Genomic DNA, 20,436 nt, shown 5'->3' on the forward strand with positions numbered 1-20,436 from the left:
ATGAGTAGAAGTACATGCACAGTAAAATTATTCACATGAATACTTAACAAACACATACACATATCAAACTATTCCATCATCGATCAAATAGCCAATATTTCCTTCAGGATCCTCAAAGAAATTAGATACATCATAATGAGTGGTAGAATTTTCATAATTTGAAACAAAATTTGTTTCTTTTTCTTTGTCATCCTTTTTCAAGAATGCTTAATAAAGATCAACAAGGTGCCTTGGAGTACGACAGGTACGTGACCAATGACCCTTTTCACCACAACGGAAGCATTTATCCTCAATTGATTTACTTTGCCCAGTGTTTCTTTCTTTATCCCACTTCTGGTGAGATCCTTTCTTGTGAACATAATTTCTTTTCCTTCCATAATTTTTCTCATTACTAAAACTTTGCTATATACCTCTTCTGGGATAATGATTTGCCGCATTTATTTCAGGAAATGGGGCGGCACCAACTGGGCGCGCTTCATGATTTCTTAAGAGTAACTCATTGTTGCGTTCAGCAACAAGAAAGCAAGAAATTAGCTCAGAATATTTTTTAAATTCTTTTTCTCGATTGCTACTATAGGAACACATTCGAGGCATGGAAGGTCGAGAAAGTTTTCTCAAACATATTAGGCTTGAGGAGTTATCACCGTCTTTTGATGATTGTACCTTTCTTCAAGGTCTTTCCGCAGATCTGCAGGATCTTTTAATGCAGGATATTTATTTTTCAATCATACGTCAGGATGACCATGAAGGAAAATCATAGCTTTGGCTATATCCTTCTGGGATGTATCATTTTCAGTCTTAATAGTATTTTCAAGATCCATTGAATCAAGATGAATTTTAACATCTAGTATCTATGGTAAATAATTGTTTCCAAATATATCAAAAGCATTATATTCAAGATAAAAGAGTTTCGACATAATAAAAATTTGTTTCCTGAAGTCTTCCTAAAATTTCGTTAGAGTTTCGTGCTGATAACGTGTTATAAAATAACTAAATAAATAAATAAGGAAAAAGTAACAAGTATAAAAATATAAAAAAAGAGAAAGAAGTATTGCAACATAAAAGAGAGAAAAAATTATTTATTACTTATGTTATGTTTACTTCATATTACACTCTTATTTATATACACATAGGAGATAACATTTTTAACTCATTAAATTCATCTCTCTTAAAAATGTGCTCATTTATCCACCTTATTTGATCTTATCATAACAATGATGTGTTAATGAAGGGAGAGCATAATTTTGGTTCCTTGGTTCGGTTAGAATAAAATAAAAGTAAGAAAGAATGATGATGATTAAGGAATATAAAAAGCGTATGTGTCACATTACATATATATGTGTTTATATAATCACAAGCCACGTTTGGCGTTTCTTTAATTTTTGGTCCCTTCATGGTTTCGGCCATTAATAATAATAATAATAATAATAATAATAATAATAATAATAATAATAATATTTATAAAAATTAATTTAAATTTTATCTATTAAAATAATTTTAATAAATAATTCAAACTAATAAAATAAATTATAATTAAATTAAATTTTACTAATCATAATTTTTTATTTAATTATTTTTAATAAAATAATTTTTTAAAAATAAAATTTCAATGAACATAATAATTTATAAATAACTAATTATTTAATTTTAAAAAATCCGAAACCTTACACTGTTTCTGCTTATGCAAAGATCAAAATCAATAAAATCTCTGTTTATGGTGAAGAGTTGATTAAATATATGAAATTATAGGTTGATAAACATGGTCATACCGCAGTTGAGACATCACATGAGTTAATCCATCAGATGGTCCCAATCTCTCTAAACCAAAGTCAGATAGCTTTGCATTCCACTCCTCATCCAGAAGGATATTTGAAGATTTGAAATCTCTGAAAATTATCTAAATATGCCACACATAGATAGTTAGCACAAGAATTACAAGATGCATAATACATTTGACTATCTTTCAGTTTAGCTAGTTACTGCTTCATTTTGGTCCTTGACTATCTATCATACCAAAGTTAGGTAAATAACTGATTTTCTTACATATTATTTGGCTGAAGAAATTCGGCATAGCGAAGGAATCCAACTGCTTAAAGTACAAGAATTACTACCGAAAACGCGAGCAATGTGTGAACTTCCTAAGTGCTTTTCTGCTTTTGATGCATTTTCTTTAGAGGATTCTGGCAAGCCAGATGATGTAGATGGACCGTTGTTTACGTTTTGCGAAAAAAAAGTGATCTCAATCAGATGAATTACTTGAGCTAAGTAAAATTTCAAATTAAACACAGGAAGGACAAGACATTTAAAGAGGGATTAGAGGCAAGAAATGCAAGACTTGCAATTTCATGACTGTGCAATTGCGCTTGGACGATCATGATTCTGGTTCGCCAACTATCTTGTTGCAGTTACATGAGCTGAATCATTGACTCCTGAACCTGAAATGTAATGTGAAGCATCAGGATCATAAAGCATCACTTCACTACACTGAAAATTCTTGGAATGCAGTTAACAATTAAGATAAGAAAGAGTTAGTTGGAAAATATATGTTCTTATATTCCCATCTTAAGATTATATCAAAAGCTATTAGGCTCTGTGTTTAAGATTTAGACAAGAAGTTTCATGAAACTATAATGAAGCAAGTACTAAAACATTTGTCATAGGAATTTTATCAAACACTTAGCATGCATACTTTAAACTTAGTTTAGATAGGCCTGTTCAAAAATCTCTCACCTCTACCTTGACTTAGCCTAAGTAGTGAGCTGACATTCCACTCCTTTTTGGCTTGTGAATGAAGCTCCGATTGATGGTGAAGATTGAGAAGAGTGATTTTCTCGAATGAGCTTACTAGTGGAGTTCATCATCATCAGAAGAGTACAGAAATTGTTTTTTTTATAAAATAAGGGTATAGAACAAATTTTTATGCTGCTGTTAGGCTCTGATTCCACTTTCTATAGATTAATTCTAGTTCTGATTTTGGTAGAGTTTTTATGATTTAGAAATATTTAAAGTGGTTTATGAGTTGCAATAAGAAAAGATTATGTCAACAAAAAAAAAAAATAAAGAAAAGGAATTTCATAGATCAGATCAAGCTATCACAGATCGAAAAACATAGATACTTGAATACATGGATACAATAGTTGTTGAAAAGATAACCTGTGTGGCAGAGAGAGCTCTGCGATGGCGGCGATGAAGGGAGCAGACGCGTGACGAGAGCGGCGGAGAGGGTTCTACGACGATGGTGACGAAGGGAACAACGTGACGAGAGCGGCGCCGGAGGGGCTCGTGCGATGCGAGCAGCGGCGGTAGTGACGGAGAGAAGAAGTAGCTCGTTGACGGAGAGAGGAACAAGCTCGTTTGATAATGTGTAGTATGAATGGAGTTCGATAGGGTGGGGATAATGTTAGGTTTAATTCAATTTTTCTGACAAAATATTTTAAATTACAGACAGATTTTTTGTCTGTAATAATTCAACAAAATGCAGCAGAATTTTCGTTGGTAATTATTTTTCACGAAAAAAAATAATTTTTTCAACAGAATTATCGACAGATTCTCTTTTCCATCTGTAATTTATGCTAATTCATTTTTTTACGTTTCCGACAGAAATTCTCTCACAAAATCTGTCTGTATTTCTGTGGGATAAAATCTGTCAAAAATATCTGTCTGTAATAAATAATTTTCTAATAGTGTTAATCACTTTTGACAATATAATTGAAATAGGAAAACTATTGGTACTGTACAAATTTTAACAGAATAAATAATTAAGTAGTCAAATAATCTATCAAATTTAACATAGTCAATACATTGGTTGTGAATTATATTGATTGCAATGAATTGAGTAAACTTACATAGTCTAAGTTATATTATATATGAAAGAAAGGGAGTATGTTAACCAAATTAAGTTGGTCTAGTGGTTAGTTTATTAGTCTACTAACCAAATTGGTCAAAGGTTTGAATCTCACCTTATACATGTAGTAATCCATTGACCAGCGACAAACCCTTAAATGGAATTTAGTATCGCAGAGTTAATTAGTGAATCAGATACAATTCTTGAGATTTTTTTAAAGAGAATATGAATTCAAATTATCATGAGAAATATTTAAAATCTAATGATAAAAACATCTAGAATATAAAAAAAAAACATCTAAATTCCAACAATAACAAACATCCAAAAATCATTATAAAATCATTTTAAATCCCAAAATCATTTTAAAAATTCAAGATCATCTTAAAAATTTTAAAATTTATTTTTAAAATTCCAAAATTATTTTTAAAATTTTCAATTAAAAAAAATTCAAAATCTAACAGAAAAAATAATATCCAAAATCATTTTAAAAATTTCAAAACCTAACAAACCGAAGCATGTATTCAAAAAAGGTTGGAAAAAAAATAAAAAAACTAAAAAATGCCACATTTATACTTTTGTTATTCTGTTTTAAAACTCTACCTAATCTATTTCAACATGAAATTTTATTAAAGTAATGCCACATTTATACTTTTGTTATTCTTTTACAAAGTATTTGTTGCGCGCCTTTTTCTTTGAAAACGTGAGATAGTTTTTGAAAAGTTTTTCACTTTTTATGAGCAATGCATTCGAAAGTATTTTAATCCTACTCTTGAGTCTTGTAAGCTCTGTTTTCGGTTTTAGGCATTCTTCTTATTGTAAACCTTATACTTCTTTGACTCAGCTTGATTTTGTTCAAACTACTGCGCTACCTTTTCTTTTATCGTTCCTATCGGACTTCTTTGCTCCGGGTGTTATTCTTGAGGTTGCCAAAGTGATTTTCTTTCCGTCATTCTTCACTCCTTGTACATTCTTGATTATTTGTGATCTCAACAATCCTTTCAAGCTCTTACTATTTTTGTTCTTGTCACTTGTCCTTTTCCAAGGCCTTGAATCCCTCTGAATAAACTTGAGGATTGTCTTAGAGTCTCGTATGACCATTAGGCATAGCAAGCGAAGCGTTAGTCTCTTTAGAATGCAGTTCCTGAACGTGAAAAGGTAGAGCGGTAAGTGTTCAATATTATGAGGAGTTGTGGGGGTTTTGTTCCTTGCGAGAGAGTTTGCAAGTATTAGGTTTGTGACCGGTTATAGGGTTATAAAGCGTCATATGGAATTGGGAAGTTGAAATTTGGAAGTGGGTACGATATCTGTGAGTGAACGTTATATCCGTTGCCTTAATACCAGCCTGCTTTGTAGCCTTTTGCCACTTTAACCACCGCCCTACTTTGAGAATGCCTATCTTAAAAACTTGCACCTATTGTGTTTCTCTGAATGTTTGCAGAGCCTTGAAACTATATAACCTTTTGCATCAAGCCTTCTTTTATCTTCTGCCTTACAATATACCCTAACTTTATATTTAAGTCTCATGGTAATATGGTATTTGAACGTTTATATGTATATATATGCTAAGATTTCTTACATTTCTAAATAGCATTTGAAAGTAGAATACTAAGACTAAGTATTATCCTATGTATCACTTGAATTTTCGAGGGCAAAAATTTTTATAAGTGGGGTAGAATGTAAGACCCCGAATTTTAAAAACTTATTGATAAATTATTTATGATCTATGATATTTAATTAAGATTATATTTTTAGAGATTTTCGTATACAAGTAGAGTAATTCTTATTTTTAATTTAGAGTTCTTATAATTGAAAAATAATAAATATTTTATATGTCTTAATTTTAATATCTAGATTTTTAACTTTATTTTATAAATAAAAGAGAGTTAATTTACTTATCTTTAAGTTTTACTAAGTTAGTATTTGAATGGAAATAATTTAATAAATTGTAACTGGAAGGTATTTTAAAGATAGAGATTTTATATTTAATTTGGTTTTTGATTATTATTTTACCTTTCTAATTATTTTATGAAATTACACTACTAACCTTACTTTTAAATGAAAATACCTAAACTACCCCACACCACCCCCAAACCCTAACACGTACACTCACTCACACACCTTTCACCCTCAGCCGTAACCCCCTATCCTAAACACACACACACACAACCAATAAGCAGCAGCAACATTGCAATAAGAAAGAAAAGGAAGCAGAAAGGGAGATAGAGACAGAGAGCTGCAACAGGGAGAAGAAGAGAAGAGGGAGGGGCGCTGGCACCGGCAGGCCTCGCCACCGCCATCGCCGGCGAACCGATCGCGCGCGAGAGAGAGAGAATTCGTGTCAAAGAGAGAGAGGGAGCTCGTGCCTCAGCGCCGTCGCACATGGATCCACGAGCTGCGCCCAGTCGTTGTCGTGTTGCGTCGAGGAGGATGGCCGAGAGTGAGCGACGCTGGGAGAGAGGGAGACGCTAGCCACAGCCGCTGCCGATCGCGCTCCAGCACGCCGCCATCACCGCGTCACTTGCGTAGTTGCCGATCCGTCCACAAGACGCTGCGGAGGGGAGTCGCGCCGCGCATATGCGTTGCCGTCCGTCAAGCCCTCGCAGTCAGTGGTATGGGAAATCGTGATTCACACTTTTCACAACTCCGCATAACTAACCAGCAAATGCACTGGGTCGTCCAAGTAATAAACCTTACGTGAGTAAGGGTCGATCCCACGGAGATTGTCGGCTTGAAGCAAGCTATGGTCATCCTTGTAAATCTTAGTCAGGCGGATTCAAATGGTTATGAAGTTTTAATAATTAAAAGATAAATAAAACATAAAATAAAATAAAGTTACTTATGTAATTCATTGGTGGGAATTTCAGATAAGCATCTGGAGATGCTTTGTTGCTTCTGAACCTCTGCTTTCCTATTGCCTTCTTCCAACCATGCGTGCTCCCTTCCATGGCAAGCTGTAGGATCCTCTCAGTGAAAATGGCCCTCTACGGTTTCTGCACGGCTAATCAACTGTCAGATTTCTCGTCTCGGATGAAAAATACCAGGCACAGCTACCGCATGGCTAATCATCTGTCGGTTCCCGCTAGCGTCGGAATAAGATCCATTGATCCTTTTGCACACTGTCACTGCGCCCAACATTCGTAGGTTTGAAGCTCGTCACAGTCATCCCTTCCTAGATCCTACTCGGAATACCACAGACAAGGTTTAGACTTTTCGGATCCCAGGAATGCTGCCAATGGTTCTAGCCTATACCACGAAGATATTAATCTCACGGACTTGGTCCGTGTATTAGATATCCAAGAGAATATACTCCAGCTGTCGTCCAATGACTACGTTGAACATCATGTAGACCGCTTTGTGGTTGTCAGGCATGCGGATCTTGGCTAAGCGAGTAACGAAGATTGGGTGATTGTCACGGGTCACCCGTTCATTCTGACTTAACTGAATTAAGAACAAGAGTATATCTTGGAGAAAAAGTAGGCGTGAATTGAAAGAAAAATAATAGTATTTGCATTAATTCATGAAGAACAGCAGAGCTCAACACCTTAATCTATGGGGTGTAGAAACTCCACCGTAGAAAATACATAAGTGAAAATAGGTCTAGGCATGGCCGAATGGCCAGCCTCCATGTTCTAAAGACTAAACATCTAGAGATGGTCAAAAAGAGGACCAAAGAGAAAAAAGACAAAAAAGACTCCTTAATAAATCTCTAAAAGTAGTTTTTATACTAAACTAGTAATCTAGGGTTACAGAAAAAGAGTAACTAAGTGCAGATAGTGCAGAAATCTACTTCCAGGGCCCACCTGGTGTGTGCTTGGGCTGAGCATTGAAGCTTTTTCGTGCATAAACTGTTCTTGGAGTTAAACGCCAGCTTTGGTGCCAATTTGGGTGTTTAACTCCAATTCTGGTGCCAGTTTGCGCGTTTTACGCTCGAAAGTTTTAGGCTAGATTTGGACGCCAGTTTGAGCCATCAAATCTCGAGAAAAGTATGAACTATTATATATTGCTGGAAAGCCCAAGATATCTACTTTCCAACGCAGTTGAGAGCGCGCAAATTGGGCTTATGTAGCTCCAGAAAATCCACTTCGAGTGTAGGAGGGTCAGAATCCAATAGCATCTGCAGTCCTTTTTCAGCCTCTAAATCAGATTTTTGCTCAAGTCCCTCAATTTCAGCCAGAAAATACCTGAAATTATAGAAAAATACACAAACTTATAGTGAAGTCCAAAAATGTGATTTTTGAATAAAAACTAATAAAAATATAATAAAAACTAACTAAAACACACTAAAAACTATGTAAAAACAATGCCAAAAAGGGTATAAATTATCCGCTCATCACAACACCAAACTTAAATTGTTGCTTGTCCCCTTGCAACTAAAATCAAAATAAGATGAAAAGAAGAGAATATACAATAAATTTCAAATATCAATGAAGCTCAGTTCCAATTAGATGAGCAGGGCTAGTAACTTTTTGCTTCTGAATAGTTTTGGCATTTCACTTTATCCTTTGAAGTTCAGAATGATTGGCATCCATAGGAACTCATAATTCAGATAGTGTTATTAATTCTCCTAGTTCATTATGTTGATTCTTGAACACAGCTACTTTATGAGTCTTGGTCGTGACCTTAAGCATTTTGTTTTCCAATATTACCACCGGATACATAAATGCCACAGACACATACCTAGGTGAACCTTTTCAGATTGTGACTTAGCTTTGCTATAGTCCCCAGTTAGTGGTGCCCAGAGCTCTTAAGTACACTCTTTTTACTTTGGACCACGACTTTAACCGCTCAGTCTCAAGCTTTTCACTTGACACCTTCACGCCACAAGCACATGGTTAGGGACAACTTGATTTAGCCACTTAGGCCGGGATTTTATTCCTTTGGGCCCTCCTATCCATTAATGCTCAAAGCCTTGGATCCTTTTTACCCTTGCCTTTTGGTTTAAAGGGCTATTGGCTTTTTCTGCTTGCTTTTTCTTTTTTTTTCTTTTTCTTTCTTTTTTCGCCATTTTTTTTCGCAAGCTTTGTTTTTCACTATTTTTTCTTGCTTCAAGAATCAATTTTATGATTTTTCAGATTATCAATAACATTTCTCTTTTTTCATTATTCTTTCAAGAGCCAAAAATTTTAACATTCATAAACAACAATATCAAAAATATGCACTGTTCAAGCATTCATTCAGAAAACAAAAAGTATTGCCACCACATCAAAATAACTAGATTATTTTCAAGATATAATTCAAAATTTATGTACTTCTTTTTCTTTTTCAGAAAACATTTTTCATTTAAGAAAGGTGAAGGATTCATAGGACATTCATAGCTTTAAGGCATAGACACTAAACATTAATGATCATGTAATAAAGACACAAACATGGATAAAACAATAAGCATAAAAATCGAAAAACAGAAAAATAAGGACAAGGAGATCAAAGAACGGATCCACCTTAGTGACGGCGGTTAGTTCTTCCTCTTGAAGATCCTATAGAGTGCTTGAGCTCCTCTATGTCTCTTCTTTGCCTTTTTTGCTCCTCTCTCATGGCCTTTTGGTCCTCTCTGATTTCATGGAGGATGATGGAGTAGTGCTCTTGGTGCTCCATTCTTAGTTGCTCCATGTTAGAACTCAAATCTCCTAAAGAAGTGTTGAGTTGCTCCCAATATTTGTGTGGAGGAAAATGCATCCCTTGAGGCATTTCAGGGATTTCATGATGAGGAACTTCCTCATGCTCTTGTTGAGGTCCATGAGTGGGCTCTCTTGTTTGCTCTATCCTTTTCTTAGTGATGGGCTTGTCCTCTTCAATGAGGGTGTCTTCCTCTATGACAACTCCAGCTGAATTACATAGGTGATAGATGAGATAAAGAAAGGCTAACCTTACCAAAGTGGAAGACTTGTCAGCCACCTTGTATAGTTCTAGAGATATGATCTCATGAACTTCCACTTCCTCGTCAATCATGATACTATGGATCATGATAGTTCGGTCCACAGTAACTTCAGACCGGTTGCTAGTAGGAATGATAGAGCGTTGGATGAACTCCAACCATCCCCTAGCCACGGGTTTGAGGTTAGGCCTTCTCAATTGAACCGGCTTGCCTCTTGAGTCTCTCTTCCATTGAGCTCCTTCCACACAGATGTCCATGAGGACTTGGTCCAACCTTTGATCAAAGTTGACTCTTCTAGTGAAAGGATGAGGATCTCCTCTCATTATTGGCAAGTTGAATGCCAACCTTACAGTTTCCGGACTGAAATCCATGTATTTTTCCCGAACCATTGTGAGCCAATTCTTTGGGTTCGGGTTCATACTTTGATCATGGTTCTTAGTGATCCATACATTAGCATAGAACTCTTGAACCATTAAGATCCCGACTTGTTGGATGGGGTTGGTGAAAGTTTCCCAACCTCTTCTTCGAATCCCACGTTGGATCTCTGGATATTCACTCTTTTTGAGCATGAAGGGGACCTTAGGGATCACTTTTTTCTCAGCCACAACTTCATAGAAGTGGTCTTGATGGACCTTTGAGATGAATCTCTCCATCTCCCATGACTCGGAGGTGGAAGCAATTGCCTTTCCTTTCCTCTTTCTAGAGGTTTCTCCGGCCTTAGGTGTCATTAGTGGTTATGAAAAAAAAAACAAAAAGCAAAGCTTTTCCCACACCAAACTTAAAATGTTTGCTCGTCCTCGAGTAAAAGAAGAAAAAAATGAGGAGAAGAAGAAATGGAGGAGATCGAGGGGAGGAGTGGATTCGGCCAAGGGAGGGAGAAGTTTGTATGATGTGTGAAAATGAAGGTGGTAAGGTGGGGTATTTATAGGGTAAGAGAGAGAGAGAGAGAGAGAGAGAGAGAGAGAGAGAGAGAGAGAGAGAGAGAGAGAGAGAGAGAGAGAGAGATAGAGAGAGTTCGGTTATGGAGGGGTGGGTTTGGAAGAGAAATGGTTTGAATTTGAATGGTGAGGTAGGTGGGGTTTTAAGATGGATAGATGTGAGTGGTGAAGAGATTATGGAGAAGAGGGTAAGATTTGACAGGTGAAGGGTATTTGGGAAAGAGTTATTGATGGGATTGGTCAAGGGTATTTGGGGAAGAGTGTTATGGAAAGGTGTGAAGAGGAGAGAAGAAGATGTGGGGTAGGTGGGGATCCTGTAGGGTCCACAGATCCTGAGGTGTCAAGGAATTCTGCTCCCTGCACCATTCTGGCATTTAAACGCCCCCTGTGTGCCAATTCTGGCGTTTAACGCCAGCTCTGCTACCTTTCCTGGCGTTAAACGCCAGTCTGATGCTCCTTTCTGCCGTTTAACGCCAGCCAGACACCAAACACCCTTTTCTGGCGTTAAACGCCCAGAATGCTGCTCATTCTGGCATTTAACACCCAGAATGCTACCAGACTGGGCGTTAAACGCCCATTCTGCTATCCTTACTAGCATTTAAACACCAGTAAGCCTGTCCTCCAGGGTGTGCTATTTTTTATGCTGTTTTTTGTTTTGCTTTAATTTGTAGTTGTTTTTGTGACTTCACATGATCATCTACCTAAAGAAAACATAAAATAATAATGGAAAACAAACAAATAAATATAATTAAATAACATTGGGTTGCCTCCCAATAAGCTCTTTTTTAATGTCAATAGCTTGACAGTGAGCTCTTAGAGAACCTCACAGAGATTCAGAGCTTAATGTTGGCCTCCCAACACCAAACTTAGAAGTTGAGTGTGGGGGCTCTGTTTGACTCTGTATTGAGAGAAGCTTTTCATGCTTCCTCTCCATGGTTACAAAAGAAGATCCTTGAGCCTTAAACACGAGGGAGTCCTCATTCAATTGAACGACTAACTCTCCTCTGTCCACATCAATCATAGCTTTTGCTGTGGCTAGGAAGGGTCTTCCAAGGATAATAGATTCATCTTCATCCTTCCCAGTGTCTAGGATTATGAAATCAGCAGGGATGTAAAGGCCTTCAACCTTCACTAAGACATCCTCTACAAGTCCATAAGCCTGTCTCCTTGATTTGTCTGCCAATTCTAGTGAGAATCTTGTAGCTTGTACCTCAAAGATCCCTAGTTTCTCTATTACAGAGAGTGGCATGAGGTTTATTCCTGATCCCAGGTCACACAGAGCCTTCTCAAAGATCACGGTGCCTATGGTACAGGGTATTAAGAACTTTTCGGGATCCGGTTTCTTCTGAGGTAATTTCAGTTGAGCCCAAGCATTCAATTCATTGATGAGCAATGGAGGTTTATCCTCCCAAGTCTCATTACCAAATAGCTTGGCATTTAACTTCATGATTGGTCCTAGATACTGAGCAACTTGCTCTTCAACAATATCTTCATCCTCTTCAGAGGAAGAATACTCATCAGAGCTCATGAATGGTAACAGTAAGTTTAGTGGAATCTCTATGTTCTCTATATGAGCCTCAGATGTAAGACCCAGAACCTTTGAAAAGTCTTTTTATGATCAAGTCTCAAATCATATAATTATTTATAACCTTAATTTCAGAAATTATTTTATTAAAGATAATTAAGGCAAGTCTTGATTTATTGAATTTGAGATAAGTTATGATTATTATCCAATTTTACAATTATTGGATTATTTTCCACATTTGAATTATAAAATCGGTAGTTGTGAAATAATAAGGATTTTTATATGATTTGGATTAAATAATTAATATTTTAAATATTAGTACTGCTACTTTGAAAAATAAAGAGTTTAATTATATTATCTCTAATTATTTTGATTTAGGCATTTTATGGAAAATAATTTGTAAAATTGATGAGCAAATAGTGTTTTTCTATATACAATTAGTGTTGGATTTAATTTGGATTTCAATTACTATATTATTCCCAATTTTATTTGAAATTACTAAAATGCCCCTAACCCTAATTTTTGAAAATGAAACCCTAACCCTGAAACCCTAACCCATGACCCGGTTACCTTCTCCCCCAACCCAGAGGCAGCAACACAAACGCTCCCCCTTTTTCCTCAAAATAATACACTCAACAGCAGTAGCAGGTCTTCCCCCTTTTCCCAACATAACGCAACACACACGGCTTTCCATTCCCATGAAAGAAAGAAATTGAGGCAGAGAGGGAGATGGAGCTTGAGAAGGGAGATTGGGCAGAGAGGGAAGGGCTGCACTGTGACCACCGCCCAGCCGTCGCGCCGCCTTGGGGTCCGCCGTCAGGTCCGAGTCGAAGGAAGGGAGAAGCCGCTCTGTCAGCGTCGCGCAGAGAGGGACTCGCCGCCAGCTCCGTCGTCCTCACTGCTGCGCCACCGTCGGGCCCGCAATCGTGGAGGAAGCACAGCGCCACCATGGGTCCTTTTCTGTCGAACTCGAAGGAGGAGGAAGGCCGATACTGGGCAACGCTGGGAGAGAAGGAGACGCGAGCTGGAGGAGCTGCGTCCAGTCGCCGCCGACGCGCCATTGACCGCCGCTGTTCTGCCGCGCCGAGGGTCCCTTTCCTGCTAGATCTGCTGCCATGAAACCCCGCAGTGCCTCTGGTTGCCGGAAAACGGTAGTGGATGTTGGTGCTGGGTTAGCGCCGCCACTGCTGCTGGCCGTTTCGAGTTGCTCCGCCGTCTCTGCCACCGGAAAATCACTGCCGGTAAGGGTCCTTGCATTTGGTCTTCATTCCTTTCTATTCCTGGGTTTTATCGCCATGACGTTGTTGTGCAGTCGCGGTTGTCGGAGTCTTTCATCGCCGCTGCCGCTTGAGGTGGTTGACGGAGTCGCTGCCAGGTTGATATGGAGCTGCGGCTGTTTCGTTTCGCTAGCTCAGTAAGTAAATTATGTTTCGAAAAGCCTCGCGTTAGTATTCGGTTGTGTTTGGTTAATGAATATGAGTTTTGGTAATGTGGGGTCGAGTCCTGATTATTGTATGTTGCGATTAGTGTTGCTATAGTTATTGCGGACGTGACTGGGAGCTAAGGTTTTGGTTGCCGTCAGTTTGGGTTGAGGCGGAAAGGACCCTGTGACGCGTTTGGGCTATGGTTTTACGTTGAGGTAGGGGCGCTTTCCAAAAACTATGTTTTGTGTATTGGAATTATTACATATGGATATTGGTGCGAGATATTGTGTATTTGGTGACTGTATCTGCCTTATGTATTATTTGATTGACTCGAATGACTATGGATGTTGGTTTGGCTGAATTGTTGTGCCGCTTTGTGAAATGTAATGTCTGAAGTTGATTCTTTAAAGATTTGAAATATGAGTTTAATCCGTTGAGGATTGGTTTGAATTGAGTCAATTATTTTGATGATGTGAAAGATAGAATACTCTTGAAATTCAGCCTGGGTTGCTTTAATTGATTTGGTTTTGATAAATGATTTATTGCTGAACCGATTCTTTAAAGCTTTGAAAATGAGTTAAATCGGTTGATATTGAGTTGATTTTTAAATGGTTTTCTTGAGATATGCCACTGAGGCGACTATTGGATTTAGCTTGCTTTTGAATTGATTTCTGGTTTTGAGCTGTTGAAAAGGAATGAGAAACGGTTTAGTTGGGACCCGAACCGGGTGGCAAAAGTCCAAGTTTTAGGGGAGGTGCTGCCGAAATTTCTACAAAATCCTAGTCTTGTTTGAAAAGTTATTCAAAAAGGGTTGGATTCGAGAAGTTGTATTATTTGATTTATTAAGAGAATATTTATGTTTTTAAGCTTAATTTATTTAGTGAACTTTATGCCTTGAGTTCGACTTTTTTAGAAATGAACTATTTTTACCGTTTGAATCACTGAATGAAAGAATGATGCTCTAATATTGATTTCAATATAAAAAGGAGCTTTTAGTGATTTCAAAGGAATCTAGACTTTTGATTGAGTAATTAAGTTTGAGGTATTTTGGAAGAGTTAGAAAAATGGGTTCCAAAAAGAAACCTGAAAGTGGTTTGATTCAAATGAACCGATTCCTTTTCAAATGAGTTGATTTTTGGACCGGGTTGGAACTTGTGATTTTGTATGGTCAGTTTCATAATAAATTCAGTTTTATTTACTTGAACCGAGAATCCTTGATTTTAATAGTTTCAATGAATTTTAAGGAATTGATATAGGTTGACCTTCCCTAAAGACTTGGGACTCCGTGCGAGAAACTTTTGCTATAAAATCCCATTGTTGTATGGGTGATTTTGAATACTTTGAAATAAATTCTTAACTTGCCATGGTTTTGGAAGTTTTGGAAAGAGAATGCCAAGAGTGGCTTTGTTTTAAAAAGGGAACTCACTTTGAGTAAATTTGGCTTATGAGCCTGAGATGATTTGAGAAACGAGATTTCTAAAGCCAAGGCTGAAAAGAGTTGAAACTTGATTTCAAAGTGAAACAATTTGAGAAAAAGTGATTTATGGCTTAAATGCCGGTTTTATGAATTTGATGATGTTGGATGGTGGAAGTGCTGTTTTGTTATGGGCCGGAATGGCTGTGTATGATTATGAATATTGGCTGGTTTTAAATTGAATCGCGAGCCGGAATGGCTGTGTATGATATTGATTTATGGCTGATTGCCGAATGAGCTATGGGCCGTATGACTGACTATAAATTATGAATTTAAGCCGAATGGCTGAGATGGATGTTGATCCATGGCTGGGACTAAATGAAATATGCTTGAGATACCTGGGTAGTAGCAAGGGTTGTGGTTCGTCCCACTTGCTCCAAGTTAGAGACTGTGACGCCTGGGTAGTAGCGGTAGTAGTGGTGATTCCACTCGCTCCAGGTTGAGCTTTTAAACACCCGCCTGGGTAGTAGCCGCAGTAGTGGTTATTCCACTGGCTCTGGGTTGAGCGGGTAGTAGCAATGGGGTTGTAGCTCAAACCTACTTGCTCCGCGATGGGTGTTTCTGTCCATGGTTAGCTACCAGGACGTGTCGGGTTGGCTATATAACCGACAGATGATATCATCAGCCACTAGGGACAGGCATGCATCATATGCATCTATGTGACATTGTTTGGGTGTGCATATTATACTTGGTTTGCCTATGTGATTAATTGCTAATTGTTCTACTTGCAATAACTATTTGTTTGTGCTTGCATCTTCCTATTTGTGTTTGCTACTGGGACTCTGTTGGACTGTGGTGATTGGTTGATGGTTGGATTGTTTGGGCCTAGAGCCGTGGTTGGAATGAGATGAACCGATGGTTGATTTCGGTTTTGTGTTTCTGGTTTGGAATAAAATATGAAAGGCTATTTTGGTTCAGCATAGATAAACCGTTTTGAAAGGCTTTTGAGTTTTTGAGAATTGAACTGTTCCTCTTTCAGAAAAGATTTCTGATTCCTCTTTTATTGTAAATCGTTGTTTTTGAAAAGACGGTTATTAATCACTGGTACGATTTATCTTCACGTATCCTATTACAGTAATTCCCAAAAACCCTCTACTGAGAACCCTTTCGAGGATGATGTTCTCACCCCCCTACATTTTTCCCCTTTCAGGATATGGGCGCAGAAGTCACGAAGAGTTTATTTAGTTGTTGTTGAGATGCTCTGTATTGTTTTAGTTATGGTTTATTGAACCCTCGCCATTATCTTGATATATTCTGTAAGAGGGATATGAATTGTATTGGTTAGTGCTTGTAAAGTTATTTATATATATTTATGTATATATATATGGATGTACTCTTTATGAGTTTTTGTAAGTTGTATGGTATGTATGGATGTACGTTGTATAGCAAAAGTATTTGTGGGAGCGGTTTTGCGGTTTAAACGTATTAAATAGTATAAAAGTCGTCGTAATGTCCGAGCTATCAGAGTCGCGCAGCCGGAAGCGTGAACTTTGGTAGTTAGGGTGTTACATCGGATTCCTTTGGTTCCTCATTAGGGAACTCCTTAGTGGCCAGTGGACGTCCATTGAGGTCTTCCTCACTAGAAATCACTACCTTTTGACTCTCTCCATGTTCGGCCGTGTGGGGTATATTGAGTTTGGATTTTCTTTTGTATTGCTTGGGAGAGTACTTGGAGGGAGTTCAGTAACTCTTTTACTCAGCTGACCCACTTGTGCCTCCAAATTTCTAATGGAGGACCTTGTTTCAGTCATGAAACTGTGAGTGGTCCTACTTAGATCAGATATTATGGTTGCTAAGTCAGAGAGGCTCTGCTTAGAATTTTCTGTCTATTGCTGAGAAGATAATGGAAAAGGTTTGCTATTGCCAAACCTATTTCTTCCACCATTATTATTATTGAAGCCTTGTTGAGGCTTCTGTTGATCCTTCCATGAGAGATTAGGATGATTCCTCCATGAAGGATTGTAAGTGTTTCCATAGGATTCTCTCATGTAATTCACTTCTTCCATTCCAGGGTTCTTAGGATCATAATCTTCTCCTTTAGAGGAGGCTTCTTTAGTACTGCCGAATGCAGAATTGCATTCCATTCAGACTCTGAGAAATCATATTGACTTACTGAATCAATATTTTATTCTGAGCCAATATGGCATTCAGGGTATCAATCTCAAGAACTCCTTTCTTCTGAGTCATCCCATTATTCATAGGATTTCTTTTAGAAGTGTACTGAACTGGTTATTTGCAACCATTTCAATGAGTTCCTGGGCTTCTTCAGGTGTCTTCTTCAGATGAAGAGATCCACCAGTAGAGTGGTCCAATGACATCTTGGACAATTTAGACAGACCATCATAGAATATACATAGGATGCTCCATTCTGAAAGCATGTCAGAAGGACACCTTCTAATCAATTGCTTGTATCTTTTCCAAGCTTCATAGAGGGAGTCACCTTCCTTTTGTCTGAAGGTTTGGATTTCCATTCTAAGCTTACTCATCTTTTGAGGTGGAAAGAATTTGGCCAAGAAATCATTGACAAACTTTTCCCAAGAGTTCAGGCTTTCTTTAAGTTGTGAGTCCAACCATGTCCTAGCTCTATCTCTTACAGCAAAGGAGAAAAGCATAAGTCTGTAGACCTCAGGATTAACCCCATTGGTCTTAACAGTGTCACAGATTTGCAAGAACTCAGCTAAGAACTGATGAGGATCTTCCAGTGGAAGTCCATGAAACTTTCAATTCTACTGCATTAGAGAAACTAATTGAGGCTTAAGATCAAAGTTGTTTGCTCCAATTGCAGGAATTGAGATGCTCCTTCCACAGAAGTCAGAAGATGGTGCAATAAAGTCACCAAGCATCTTCCTTACATCTCCACAATTGTTGTTATTTTCGGCTACATAACTTCTTCTTTTTCGAAAATTTCTGTTAGGTCCTCTCCAGAGTGTTGTGCTTTAGCTTCTCTTAGCTTCCTCTTTAGAGTCCTTTCAGGTTCAGGATCAGCTTCAACAAGAATGTTCTTATCCTTGTTCCTGCTCATATGAAAAAGAAGAGAACAAAGAAGAAGAGGAATTCTCTATGTCACAGTATAGAGATTCCTTTATGTGAGTAGAAGAATAGAAGAATGAGGTAGAGAAAGTAAGAAGAATTCGAACACAGAGAGAGGGAGAGAGTTCGAATTTTAAGAAGAGAAGTGTTAGTAATTAAATAAAATAAATAGAAAGAGATGAGAGAGGGAAGAATTTCGAATTTTAAAAGAGGGAGAAGAAAAATATTTTTATTTTTATTTAATTAATTAAGCTAGAATTCGAAAATTAAGAAAAGAAATAAAAGTAATATGAAAACTAAATAAATTAAGTAATTAAAAAGATTTTTGAAAAAGTTGTTAGTTGGTTTTCGAAAATTAGAGAAAGAGAGAGAAAATGAGTTAGGTGGTTTTGAAAAAGATAAGAAATAGTAAACTTTTCAAATCAAACAAAAAAATCAAGTGGTTAATTGAAAAAGATTTGAAAATCAATTTTAAAAAGATAAGAAGTTAGAAAAGATTTTGAAATTGAATTCTGAAAAAATAATATCCACTTATTGATCACCAAGTATCAAGGCATCTTCTCCAATCAACATTGTTAAACCCAAAAATAGGGTTGCTTTCAAGTACTTTAGCACCCTCTGTGTTGCCTGATAATGATGAGCTATTGTTGGATAGCACAACCCTTTTTTTTGGGTAACAATGGATAGCATAATTTTTAATTAAGAAGCTAAGGAGAGTAGACTAAAGAAATCACTTATTTAGAATATAAAAATATTTAAAAAATAATAAAAAAATTGTCTAAAAGAGTTTAAAATTATTTTATTTTGTATTTATTAATTTCTGCTGAACTAATTGGATAATATATATGTATAATTATAAATGTTAAATATATAAAATTATGGATATTAAATTAAATTAAATAATTTTTTATTGTCTCTCTGAACATTATTGTTAAGCCATTTTTAAACAAAGAAAAACAAAATTAATTTCACTCAAAACAAAAAGAACAACTTAGAGTATATATTAAAGGTGAATTCTACCTTAATTCTTTATAAAATAAAAGGTAAATTATCCTTTAAGATATATATTTAATAATTATTGGATGAAATTGATTAGCTTATCATAATTAACTTTAATTTTTAATTTAATCTAAATTTATACTACAACTTTTTTTACAAATGATAAAATCACTATAGAAATCCCATATTTTTTATTTTTTTCATACTATACATCTATTAATTAGTTCCAATCACAAAATAAAAAAATTCAAAACAAAAATAAAAAAAAAATCAATATAAAAGTTTAAAAATTAAATTTCAAAATTCTTTAACTCTTTTTTGCTCTTTTATTTTTTTTTAAATCTTTTCCATTCCTCCTAGAAAATTTTTTAGATATTTTTCTTCTCATGCTCCATACAAATCGATATTCTCTCCTTTTTCATTAGTAGTTTAATTTATAACTCGTTTTAAAGAACATAACTCGAAAGAAATTCTTAGTTATACATAAAAATCAAACGCTTAGTAACAATAACAATGATGTAGGACAAAACATAATCTTATATCCACTAACATTATTATCACTCAATTTCTAGAATAATTTTGAGTATAATCACCCAACATATGGATAAGAAAAAATATAATTAACCACTGTATATAGAGTAACTTACCTTTATTTTAGAAAGAATTAGATAGAATTTACTTAGATTGACCAAACCTTTCTTTAGCAATCAATAAAAATATTAAACTTTAATTTGTCTAGATTTAAAAGTGATCAAACTCATACATTAGTTTGTAGTTCATGTAAGCTTTATTTTGATCAACACATCACCATTATTTACAGTTGAAGGTGCAACTGCAGAAACTAGCACTTGGACTCCTATAGTAGCCAAAGCATTTTCCTTCAGCACTCTGGCCAAGGTGCTTAAGAGAACAAGCATTGGTACACCATTGTTCATCACACCCTCCTCCTCCCTTACGCAACTTTTCTCGACACCTTTCCTGCTGCAATGATGAGCAATTATTCCCAACACCACCACCATCCTTGTTGCACACTTCACTAGTTGCCACCGTAATCATAAGAGCACCTATATATGTGTATATGGAATACATGCCACAACATTATTCATAAGCTTTCAAAATTTTGAACTTTTAGTAGTATTAGATGCTTGTTCATATTCATTGGTATAGCTAACTAGAAATTGTGGTTATACACCACCAGTTAGTGAACATATACATCACAACAAATATATACTAGAAAAAGCTAAGTTAATGGGATGAAGTTCATGCTGAACTCTTATATCTTTGTAAAGATCAAAATTATGTTTTGAGGTACTTATATCAGGTATTTGTA

At 36.4% G+C, this 20,436-nt stretch overlaps 2 long non-coding RNA genes across 2 annotated transcripts; one reads left to right on the forward strand and one right to left on the reverse strand.

Annotated features, from left to right (window-relative positions):
• Nucleotides 1-1,893: 1,893 nt before the first annotated feature.
• Nucleotides 1,894-2,887, reverse strand: LOC112740345 (uncharacterized). The gene is made up of 2 exons (XR_003171098.3): nucleotides 2,731-2,887; nucleotides 1,894-2,435 (listed from the first exon to the last, which is right to left on the reverse strand). It is a non-coding gene; the product is annotated as an uncharacterized lncRNA (long non-coding RNA).
• Nucleotides 2,888-12,746: 9,859 nt separating this feature from the next.
• On the forward strand, nucleotides 12,747-16,437 carry LOC112740346 (uncharacterized). Its single transcript, XR_003171099.2, has 4 exons — nucleotides 12,747-13,420; nucleotides 13,492-13,593; nucleotides 13,707-13,818; nucleotides 16,228-16,437. It is a non-coding gene; the product is annotated as an uncharacterized lncRNA (long non-coding RNA).
• The last annotated feature ends 3,999 nt before the right edge of the window (nucleotides 16,438-20,436 follow it).

This window comes from Arachis hypogaea, chromosome 14 (genome assembly GCF_003086295.3).
Source record: "Arachis hypogaea cultivar Tifrunner chromosome 14, arahy.Tifrunner.gnm2.J5K5, whole genome shotgun sequence".
Lineage (NCBI taxonomy): Eukaryota > Viridiplantae > Streptophyta > Magnoliopsida > Fabales > Fabaceae > Arachis > Arachis hypogaea.